The sequence below is a fragment of the Rattus norvegicus genome, chromosome 2, assembly GCF_036323735.1.
Source record: "Rattus norvegicus strain BN/NHsdMcwi chromosome 2, GRCr8, whole genome shotgun sequence".
Lineage (NCBI taxonomy): Eukaryota > Metazoa > Chordata > Mammalia > Rodentia > Muridae > Rattus > Rattus norvegicus.
In genome coordinates, this window is record NC_086020.1 from 56,453,470 (window position 1) to 56,466,007 (window position 12,538).

The window sequence follows — 12,538 nt, forward strand, 5'->3', positions numbered from 1 at the left end:
TGATGCTGAAACCTATCAGAGATGTCATCATGCTCATATTTTGAGTATAAGAACTCCAAAATGAGGAGGATAACAATAATGTTGATACTCGTAGCATACTTACATGTTAGACACCAGATTACCTGGTTCATATGCATGATCCACTTTAACTGTATCAATTAGCTGTGCGGCAGCCTCTTGGATGCTGGGATTTCAGGGATCCTTAATGATTTGTAGCAGGGTGGATAAGTGGTCTTGTTGTCATCCCAGGAGAAGAAAAGTAAGATGAATGCTATCACAGAATTTCCTTAAAATCATACAGAGAGAAAATCTCAACCCTGCCAGTTAGACTCTGAAACAAGTGTTTTCCCACAGCACATTTCCAAAGAGATCTGCTTCTTCTCAGCAACTAAATATTTTTCCAATAAGTTTTAACCAAGAATCATGGAATATAAGACTGAAGTCTATAGATTAAGGGTAGAATATTGTGCAAAATGATATTGTCATTTGATGTATTTAAGCTTGGTTATTCAAGGATAAGAGATTCTCATTAGTCAAATTATTTGAAAATACAAAATGAAATCAATCTGGAATACATAGTATGAGGGTACTGGGGGATAATTTTAATATTCTGTGTGAGAATCTAATAGGAAAGTGAATCTCTGTAGGGAGGAGACAAGGATGCTGTATGAAGAGTTTTCCCGAAAAGAAAAATATAATTAAGTTGGAATTAAAAACATGAATAGTAATTAACTGGGCAAATGATATTTTCTGGGTTGAGCTCCCCAAAATCTTCAATGTGTAGGGGCTATCACATCACGTAAAATACTGCCAGACTTAGTTCACAAACAGATAAAAGCTGCCAATGTAGACTGGTCTAGTAAATGCAACATTGTGCATTAAATATTTCCCCCACTTCTTAGCAACTCTGCTACTGTGAACTACATTACTGTAGTGAGAAAAAAGACAAGTTATTCTTTGAAAAATCTCATTCTATTTTGTTACTGGAAAGCTAGAGAAGAGGAAGAAAAATGGATTCACTGAAGTCAGAGAAAGATATTTCAGAGCACCAGAAAGGATGCGTTGTGGCACAACATAGGATTATGTAACCGGATATGGAACTTATGATAAATCTAGTCATGGCCAAGAATTCTGGACATGGAATGACTGGGATGAACTGAAAGTGTAACTCGAAGTCAAGGTAATGAATCTGATGTATTTCTGGCAGTGTTGCCCATGTCTCAATGAGCAACTTCAGTACAGCCTTGGTTCCCAGCAATGACATGTGCTTTGTACTACACATGTCATGCCACCCAGTGCCACTGAGTGCTGCCTAAAAATCCTAAGTTCATATTCAAGGCTATTGAATGCTATGTGTGAACTACAGTGCTTTTACAGGACAAATGCTTCTGCTTGAATAGAAACATAACGGTTTATTAACTTGAGTTGAACGTGAAAGACCTCTGAGCAATACAGACGCGTGAGAGTTATATTGGTGTCACGACTAAATATGTGCATTTCTGTCATGTGAGAAAATGTGCTGAGTCTGTCCATATTTTCTTGGAAGTGTTAAATTTTAAGTATGTAAGAATTTGGACAGTAATCCTACTTTCTATTTCTTTATAGTTTTTTTCTTAGAATGATTTAAATGTGACGACTGAGTCTGCCTGGAATACCAGAAAAGGCCGAGTCACTGACTAAGGAGACCCGTCTTCACTAATAATGGGTATTACCTAACCTACCATCTGAAGAGAAGGAGAAGAAGGGAGGATTGCTTTTTCATTTGGGGCACTTACCTCCTCCTATCTTCAGCTATGGTCAGTCAGACTCAAGTGTGACCTGTGCCATTACTGTTTTCTTGTTTTCCAAACTGTAGAAGGATTATTATGGGTTATTGATAATCACATAAGCCATTTACTGCAATGAAACTTGTCCTTTCTTCCCATCTCTCTCTCTGTCTCTGTTTCTTTCTCTTTCTCTCCATATACATATATATTCCTTACATATACAAATATATATGCATATCTTATTTGTTCCTTACATTTGTACATGTGAGTGTATGCATATGTGTATGACACACATACACACGCACACACATGCACACACACAAATATATATGTATATATATGTATGTACACACACACACACTTTGTTCCTTACTCAAGAAAATCCTGTTATACCAGTTGTAATTGCACAAACAGATTATGAAATTCAAATTCTAAAGCCTAGTGTTTAAAAATTGATTTCACTTTCATAGACATATCTTGCTTTGAACCCTATAACTGTTTTTTAAATCCTCTTTCATTAATTCTAAACTTTTATAGATGAAGAAGATAAAGTTGACTTTTCAAGGTTTTTAATCAGAGACATGCCAGCAAAACTTGTAACAATTCTCAGCATGGTAACATGACCGTTTTTCCACGCTGAGCTAGGATGTATATCAGCATCCTCTGAAACTTAATGTCCCTTAAATGTGGAGCATGGTAATCAATGCTAATAATGCTAACCAAAATGTTTCTTCTCAAACATTTGCAGCTGCACTTCCAGCCTCTGACTCAAAATGAGTGCAACATCTTTTGTAAATGTTTCCAGCTATAAGGTTAAGTAGGTACCTCTATAAATGATGTGATCAGCATTTTTGTGCCCATGAACTATGTAACTTTATAATTGGACTGTGAACATAGTCACAACAGGACAGATAACTGTTCACTTGTAGCCAATATGCAACAGTTGAACCATATCACCATGGATCTTGGAAGCCCATGACACCAAGCTACTTACATATCATAAGATTTATTTGGCTTATGAGAATTATTTTTGACCAATTGATCAAGATTTGTATCATTTCACAATTTAGATTTAGGAGTCTTCTGTTTTATCATTACTGGGATGAAGGGTAGTGCCGTGTTCTATCTGTGGTATATTTAGTCATGAATTTTTGGAGACATATCTGATATGAGCAGCCTAATTCCACACAGTTTTACTCAAGGGTACACCGAGAACGCAGAACAGAAGACTAAAATACCTTTGTTAGATGCCTGATAATTGTTGCTAGAGCAAGAGACTTCATGGAAAAGTCAATGAGGTAGATATGATAGGAACTATAATGACATATTGCTATCATGTAAATATCATGGCCAGAATTGTCAGCAAACCCATGGTGTCACAACCTGACCAATTCACAAAAGGTTACCATGCTCCATATTTAAGGGACATTAAGTTCTGGTGGGTGCTGATATACAAAATAGATTTCCCTTTAGTATGGAGCTTACTGAAGTCCTATAAGAAAGCACTTTAATTTATCAGCCTCTTAGGCTTTCCTTTCATTATAGATTGGTAGTTTTCTTATGCCTTAATCTTTTTCAGTGTTCAATGACACTGAATAAATTATAAATTTATTATAATTCTATAATAATTTTGCACATTTATAAATCCTAACAATCATGGTTCACATTAAGAAAAGCTTGCTAGCCAATTTTAATTGTAATTTCCCTGTGTCATAAGTCAAATTTTCCTTTTGCTTATTTCTACTGCTCCTTGTATCCTTCTTCAAAGATGAATCAGAAGTTACTTTAATAATGTTAACCATTATATCATACTTTAATATCTCGAGCAGAGCCTGATTATTCCCTGGTATACAAATGCTTATCTCTTACCTTAGTAACTGAAATGTATTTTCCAATAAATCATCTATTTTCATGTCGGACTGTGCCACATGTAGGAAGTGTTTTAATAAAAGCAACCTGTGGGCTTAGTAGTTAAGAACACTTACAGTGGATGAGGTTTGGTTCTTAGCACCCATATGGTGACCTTACAATAACCCTTAACTCTAGTTCCAGAGGATTTTGTGCCCTCTTCTGTCCTCTGCAGGCACAAGGTACTTATGACATATACTTACACCCAGGCAAATCACTCATAAAGAAAAAAATAAAAGTAATAAATAAATCATAAAAACATGAAACTGTTTTACAAAAGAATGAAAAGTAATACCCATTTTCTATAAAGCAAGCAATTACTATTTAATAACAACCAGACTGTATTTCTCTGTGAGATGTGAGCCAACCTTCAGACTTTACCCAGTAAACTCATATTGTTACTAACATTATTTTTAGGCACCTGTGCTGAGATCACTCAGCTAGCCTGGCATCTACCTCTGTGTCAGAAGAGTCAGGATTTTAAGGAGTTGGTTTCATACGAACCGAAGTATGGGCTAGGACCTGCTGAATATCTGAGTCATCTATTCCACTTATTCAGAAACTTGTGAGTACCCTAAAGCACAGACAATTTTATATCCATCATTTGCAATGTCTGTGCTTATCTCTATTTGGAAAGAAATAGATAACTGCTTTAACTTGAGATCTTCCTGAAAGCCTCTGAGTCAAAGGCTTGAGAAAACAAGTTTGGCGTGGGCAGAAAAGAGAGGTATAGAAATGCAAAGGGAAAAAGAGCGGGTGTAAAACAATGTGGGTTATTAAGAAAATGTGTCTGTTGTGTGGGGGAGAAGAGGTGGAGCCTAATCCTACAAGAAATCTCTGGGAAATACATCCACCTCAGGGCTTTTCTACCTGCCATCACAAGAAGACAGGATATTCTAATTCTTACCAGAATTTGGGGACTTCCTTAGGAGTAGGATAACCGAGAACTATATCTGTTCTGGCAAGAGGAAGGGGGACTTTTGAGCTTCTAAGAAAGTCCTCAGAGACAGAGGCAGGTGTTGGCAGCTGTAAGTTGTGTTGGTCTATCCTGATGAGGTAAGTAAGGGTTAATGAATAGAGTGAGCCCTAGTAACATCTGCTATGATACTTAACAAAATCCCCTTAATTCATCTAACAGCTCTTAGTGAGTCTCACTCATTAAAACAGCATCTGCTATGAAGAAAGATGAATCAACCTCATCTTTGAACTCAACCACCAGATTAGAAAATGATGGCTATTCAGCTATCTGAAGGAGAGAGCCAACTAATACAGACTTGGCTTTCCATTTTCTGGAAGATGAAGCTCCTAAGTTTCATATTAATTACGATATAGTAAAAGAGCACTTCAGTGTTAGGAGAGCAACACTAAACAGAGTCAAAACTCATAAGAGTACACTTGAGAAGGACTAGAAAGCTGGAAGGGCAAAGAAAACAGGCACTGTGCCTTTTTATTTTATTAAAGCCCAGGGATTCCCCTGTGGAGCATGGAATGATCAATGCTCGTCACACTTTTGGGTGTTTGAGCACATGGTTCGTAGTTGGTGGTGCTGTTTGGGAAAGTAAAGTGTGTAACTGGTAGGTAGGCTTTCAGAGTTTAAAGACTCATGCTGTTTCTAGTTCTCTCTGTTTTATACTTTTTTTTTAAGGAATGAACTTTCAGCTTGCTCCATCCACTATGCCTACTGCCATGATTTCTCTACCATGATGGACTCTAAACCTCTGGATTCATAAGCCTAAATAAATGCCGTTTTCTAAAGGTTGCCTTGGTCATGGTGTTTTACCATAGCGACAGAAGAGTAATGAATGCATCCAACTACACCAAGCACGGAGATGTCGAAGCTTAGACTAGGCTTGAAGATCAAGATACGCTAAATAGCTGTGAAAGTGCACAGTTCCTTCAGATTGGTTGAAGTTTGCTGTTAGGGAAGTCACATGGTGCTGTTGTAGTTCCACTAGTCATATTCTATCTGGCCTTGTCACTTGGATGCTTTGGTTAGTGAATCTGGACCAAGGAATCCAAACTTGACAATGAGATGTAACCTTGTACTGGGATACATCAATGGCTATTCTGAGATGCTGTGACTTGTAGCTGCAGGTTGAAAAAAACAGGTTCTGGATGTAGAGTTAAAAATTTTACACGTTCTAAGTTTCTAGTTTCTTGGCCTATTTATTATTTATAGTAAATGGGCATAATTATTTTGACTATGGTGAGCTGACCTTTATTCAAGAAGCTGTACAATTTGAAAGGCACTGCAGGCAGGCTGCCTTGTCTGACTAACCAGAACATTGCGGTTGCAGAGAGAGATGGTGTCCTAAGACCAGGGTTTACATTAATTGGAATATTTTTGGTGTTTCAGTTTACCTACCTTTTCTGTATCAGCCTAATGTCCTTGCAGCTCTAATGTATTGCTAGGCAGGTGTTTAATTTCCAATAACTCTTAAGCCAAGAATGCTGCAAGAGAACATTTCAACTTTACAGCAATGCTTTCCTGACACTCTGTAGATGGCACTGCTATAATTGGAAAATATATTGATTTATGACTTCCTCTATTTTATGGCTATAAATGTTGACGTCATCTCTTCCTTGGTGGAACGTATCACTTAGGTTAACTTGAATCCTGTCCTGAGCTGTGATCACTCATGTATGGTTCAGAGTCAGCTATTTTCCTCTTTTAAAGCAGTCTTATTATTTCATACGAAGAGTGCTTTTGCTAACAGAATGCTACAGTTTTTTATTTATTTATTTATTTTGATACTTAACATTTAAAATATTATCCCCTTTCCCTGTTTTTCCCTCTTCCATCCCCATCTCCCTGCTTCTGTGAAGATGCTCCCATTCCCACCCACCCACTCCCACCTCAACACCCTGGCATTCCCCTACACTGGGGAAATGAGCCTTCACAGGACCAACAGCTTCTCCTCCTATTGATGCCAGACAATGCCATCCTCTGCTACATATGTGCTGGAGACACGGGTCCCTCCATGTGTACTCTTTGATTGGTGGTTTAGTTCCTGGGAGTTTTGGGCATTGAGTTGGTTGATATTGTTGTTCTTCCTGTGGTGTTGTAAACCCCTTCAGCTCCTTCAGTCCTTTCTCTAACTCCTACATAGGGCTCCTGTGCTCAGTCCAATGGTTGAATGGCTGTAAGCATCCTCATCTGCATCAGTAAGGCTCTGGCAGAACCTCTCAGGAGACATCCATATCAGGCTCCTGTCAGCAACAGTGATTGGGTTTGGTGGCTGTATTTAGGATGGATCCCCAGGTGATGGCCTTTCCTTCAGTCTCTTCTCCACTCTTTGTCCCTGTATTTCCTCCTGTGAGTATTTTGTTCACCCCTTCTAAGAAGGATTGAAACATCCATATTTTGGTCTTCTTTCTTCTTGAGCTCCATTTGATCTGTCAATTGTATCTTCGGTATCCGAGCTTTTGGTATAATATCCACTTATCAGGGAGTGCATACCAATTGTGTTCTTGTGCCTGGGTTACCGCACTCAGGATGATATTTCCTAGTTCGATTCATTTGCCTAAGAATTTCATGAAGTCATTGTTTTTAATAGCTGAGTAGTACTCCATTATGTAAATGTACCACATTTTCTGTATCCATTCCTCTGTTGAGGGACATGTGGGTTCTTTCCAGCTCCTGGCTATTATAAATAAGGCTGCTATGAACATAGTGGAGCATGTGTCCTTGTTTTATGTTGGAGGAGCAGTCTTTGCTTTTTAAAAAAGGCTATAACTGATGAAGACGCAGAAGTGCCTAAAGTTTGCAAAATACTTTGGCAGGTCAGTTGATATGGAATTGGACTCCCATGTTAAGTTCCTTGCTTTCTGTAGGTAGGCATATCGTTTTGATGACTGGAGCTGAGAAGGTAGGGGAATCGAACCCAGTTTGCTAGGGAGGTTTTGACAAGTAATATTTAGAAAATAGTAGAAGATGAAATAAAATTATCTATAAAGAAAAAATTTAATGAAAAGTAGGAAATTTTAGTAACTCTTGAGGTTGGTATTTACCAAAAGCAACAGCTTATGAGAACTTACATCTTCCTAACCATCAGGTAAAGTATCCTGCTTATAATCTCTTTCTGAAAGGGGCTGAGACTAGTGTAAAGGGAGAGCTATTGTCTTGTATGCTGAAGGTCTTCAGTTCAATCCCCAGCAAAATGCAACACACACGCGCACACACACACACACACACACACACACACATACACACACACACTAATGGCACAGACTTCTAGGAGATATACATTTAAATAAATTATATACATAAATTTAAAATGATAGCCCTGAGCTAAGATCTTCAATGAATTCTGATTTAATTATATTATTACAGAGATTAACTATATATTTAAAGGATAAAACCAGAGTTCCCGATTTACTGTCTTATTAACTAGAAAATTCAATTAATATGAAAAACCTATCCCCTGGGAGGGTCCTAGAGTTTCATTAATGAAACAGTTTCATCAATCTTTCCACTCTTGATGAATAAACCTAGGATGTACAGCCAGTGAAAAGAGCAAATATCCAAGACTGAGCACCCCAAGAAAATATTGACATCCATAGTTGTTTATTGAAAGAATTTTTGAAAACCACTGAGTCAACCGTGAAGAAGAAATTCAAATTTGGAACTAAATGGTTTATGATTCAATGTTGGAAATTTTGTGCATGTATATAATCTCACACATAAATCATGTATTTTTTGTATGCTTATATTATATAAACTATGAGTGCGATAACTTACCGACAGCTATTTCAGGAGCTCTTTGTGATTTAAAGATATAGATATGAATATTATTTAACTTTGTAGTCTTTTACAATCATATAATCATTTCTTTTATTTTACATGTAACCAATTAGAAGAACCACACAGCCAACATCTATGCAAGGTTATATTTTTTCACATCTATAGCTGTCCTGTGATTTAAACATTTTGCTTCTGACCAGTAAACCTTTTCCCATCACCATACTTGTGGGTGAAGATTTTCTAGTCATCTTTACAAGGCTGCAAAGAAGCAGTTTAAAACATGCTACCGTTACATGTTCCCCTCCACAGATGTAAGATGGCGCAAGATAAATTTCTGGAATCACTGAAGCTCAGAGAACTGTTAGGAAACATGGGAACGTGGAACCAAGCATCCTGTCTTTTCAATCTCTCCTTTCTAAAGGGAATAGTTTTTTTTTCAGAGTTTTCAGAGTTTGTTCTAACTGGGAATGATAGAAAGCAGTAACCTTGGCTCTCTCTGGTGTGATGTGTATCAAATGTCAGTGTTGTTCCTAAAAACTTCATTTGTATTCTGTAATTTCAGTTGACAAAAGTTAGTAGACTTTATCTGATGTTGGGCACACTGATTAAGGTTTAAGTAACAGCAAACGCAGAGAGATGAGAGTACAGAGTAAACGTCATTTACCTCAGCATCTGGGCCAGTGCACAGGAGATAACAAGCCTTTCAGGGACAGTAGGAGACTGTCTGCAGAGGAAGACTGGACCATGATAATATCATGGCTTTTCTACAACACCTTCCAATCAGACCCACACTGAAAAGCTCATCGCAGATTTCTACAGCCTCCACTTGTTTTGCCTTGTGTCAGGGACTGTTTTATGCCTGCGTGTATGTCTGTGAACCACGTGCGTGTAGTGCCTATGGAGTTTAGAAGAGGGCATCGGATCCTGTTAGACTGGAGATATAGACAGTTGTGAACCACCAGATGGGTGCCAGGAATCTAATCTGGTTCCTCTCGTCGGACCACCGAGCAACCACTCTATCTCCTTCTAATATTGTTTATTGGGACAGTATCTGATTCTTCTGGAATGAGAGTGCTCTTAGTGTCACTCCTGCTGGACGACATGCTCTGGAAGTCTTGCTTTCCTGCCTCTAGACTGATAGAGGACAGGAGAACAATGCAGAATGGTAGAAAATCATTACTTTCTTAGCCATACACAAATGGTAATTTTGTGTTGTTGGCTGTGCCCCTGTTCTGTAATATTGTTTTTGTAATATCTTTTTTAGTTAATTGTCCCTTGGCATCTAGCTAATCCAAGCCAGCACTGTTAAGTGTAATGAAGGCTTACCCCCAGATATTGATCATTGCAGAATTGTTTTCAAGAAAGAAAGAGTAAAAATTTAAAGATATTTTCCAAATAATCTTCTTAGACATGTTTTATTATTTTTGTTTTTTTAATTTTTCACTGATTTAGTATTTATTATAAGCATAGATTCTTTTCTTCCAAATGGCCACCAACAGATTGGGAAAAGATCTTTATCAATCCTACATCTGATAGAGGGCTTATATCCAAAATATACAAAGAACTCAAGAAGTTAGACTCCAGAGAATCAAATGACCCTATTAAAATGGGGTACAGGGCAAAACAAAGAATTCTCAACTGAGGAATATTGAATGACTGAGAAGCACCTAAAAATGTCCAACATCCTTAGGGAAGGCAAATCAAAACAATCCTGAGATTCTACCTCACACCAGTCAGAATGACTAAGATCAAAAACTCAGGCGACAGCAGATGCTGTTGAGAATGTGGAGAAAGAGGAACACTCCTTCATTGTTGGTGGGATTGCAGACTGGTACAACCATTCTGGAAATCAGTCTGGAGGTTCCTCAGAAAACTGGACATTGAACTACCTGAGGACCCAGCTATACCTCTCTTGGGTATATACCCAAAAGATGCCCCAAGATATAACCAGGACACATGATACACTATGTTCATAGCAGTCTTATTTATAGTAGCCAGAAACTGGAATGAACCCAGATGTCCCTCAACAGAGAAATGGATACAGAAAACATGGTACATCTACAGAATGGAGTACTCCTCAGCTAATAAAAATGATGACTTCATGAAATTCATACACAAATGGATGGAGCTAGAAAATATCATCCTGAGTTAGTTAACCCTATCACAAAAGAACATACATGGTATGCACTCACTGATAAGTGGATATTAACCCAAAAGCTTGGATAATCCAAGATACAATTCACAGACCATATGAAGCTCAAGAAGGGGAACCAAAGTGTGGATGCTTCAATTCTTCTTAGAATTGAGAACAAAAATATTCACAGGAGGAAATACAGAGACAAAGTTTGGAGCAGAGATTGAAGGAAAGGCCATCCAGAGACTGCCCCACCTGAGGATCCAGCCCATATATATACAGCCACCAAACCCAGACAATATTGCTGATGCCAAGAAGTGCATGCTGACAGGAACCTGATATAGCTGTCTCCTGAGAGGCTCTGACAGAGCATGACAAATACAGAGGCGAATGCTAGCAGCAAACCATTGAACTGAGAATGGGATCCTCACTGGAGAAATTAGAGAAAGGACTGAAGAAGCTGACCAACCCCATAAGAACAACAATAGCAACCAACCAGAGCTCTCAGGGCCTAAACCACTACCCAAAGGGTACACATGGACAGAACCATGGCTCCAGCTGCATATGTAGCAGAGGATGGCCTTGTTGGACACCAATGAGAGGAAGAGCCATTGGTCCTGCCAAAGCTTGATGCCTCATTGTAAGGGAATGTCAGGGAATACCCGCATGGAGGCAGGGGGAGGGGTATGGGATAGAGGGTTTAATAAATGGTAAACCTGGATATAAATAAAATGTAAATAAAAATATTTAATAGGAAATATGTGTATATGTGTATCTGTATTGCATGTGTATGTGTGTGTCTGTCTGTGGTATGTGTTTATGTTTATGGGTGTGTGTGTGTGTGTGTATGTGGTATATGTGTGTGCATCCACATATATGTTTGTGTGTGTATCTGCTGTGTGTGTTTGTGTGTGTCTATTTGACTGTGGTGTATGTCTGTATATGTGTGCACACATGTGTATGTGATGTGGTATTTGTGTGTGTGTGTGTGTACTTTCACATTAAGTGGAATTGTGTGTGTGTGTTTATGTGGTATGTATGTGTGCATGTACATACATGTTTGTATGTGTGTGTGTGCTCGTGTATGTTTGTGTATGCAGATGTGCTCATCGGTGTGTTCATGTGTGAAGATCAGAGGTTGATATTGGAGTCTTATTTTCCCATTCATTTTTACAAAGTATTTCTTTTATTTTTGAGATTATAATAAAATTATAGCACTTATCTGTCTATAAATTCACATATAAATATTTAACTAAAATTTTCTCATCTGGATGGTAATGGTCCCTCCATTACCAATGAACATCTAGCAAAATCCTTTATACCAGATATGGTCATCTCTACTGTTGAAGTCAGCACACACTTCACAGGGCCTCAGAGGCCCCTAAGCTAGAACTGACCTGAAATCCTCCTTCCTACAAACTAGTTTTCATAATACAAGAAGGCATCAGGCGAGCTCCCAGAGAAGGGAAGTGATCAACAGACTTATTCAGCTCTGATGCCTGTGAACCACACCAGCATACCACAACGACTCTGAGGGCGCTGTAGTGGCATGCGTACTTGGGTAGTAACCAACAATTCTGCAGATGGAAACCATGCATGGTGCTAGAAACCCAGCCTATCACCCAGGCTAGTGAATTCATGGATCTTGGAGAAGAACCTACAACCACCACTTTACTAAATCAACTAGTGTGTGTGTGTGTGTGTGTGTGTGTGTGTGTGTGTGTGTGTGTGTGTGTAAGCCTGGAACTCACTGTTTCATAGAGACTGGCTAGCCAGTGAGCCCCCAGCATTTGCCCATCTCCATTCACTCTTAGGCTGTGGTTATGGACACATGATGCCTACATGTCGGGCTTTTACCTGGGTGCCGGATGGAGGACGCTTGTGCAACATCTTCTAGTCCCACTAGCTATTTTTATAGCTCAAAAATGTTTGACAAGGGTTTCTGGACATCTTTTGGCTATGGTATTTCCATATAAATGTTAGAAA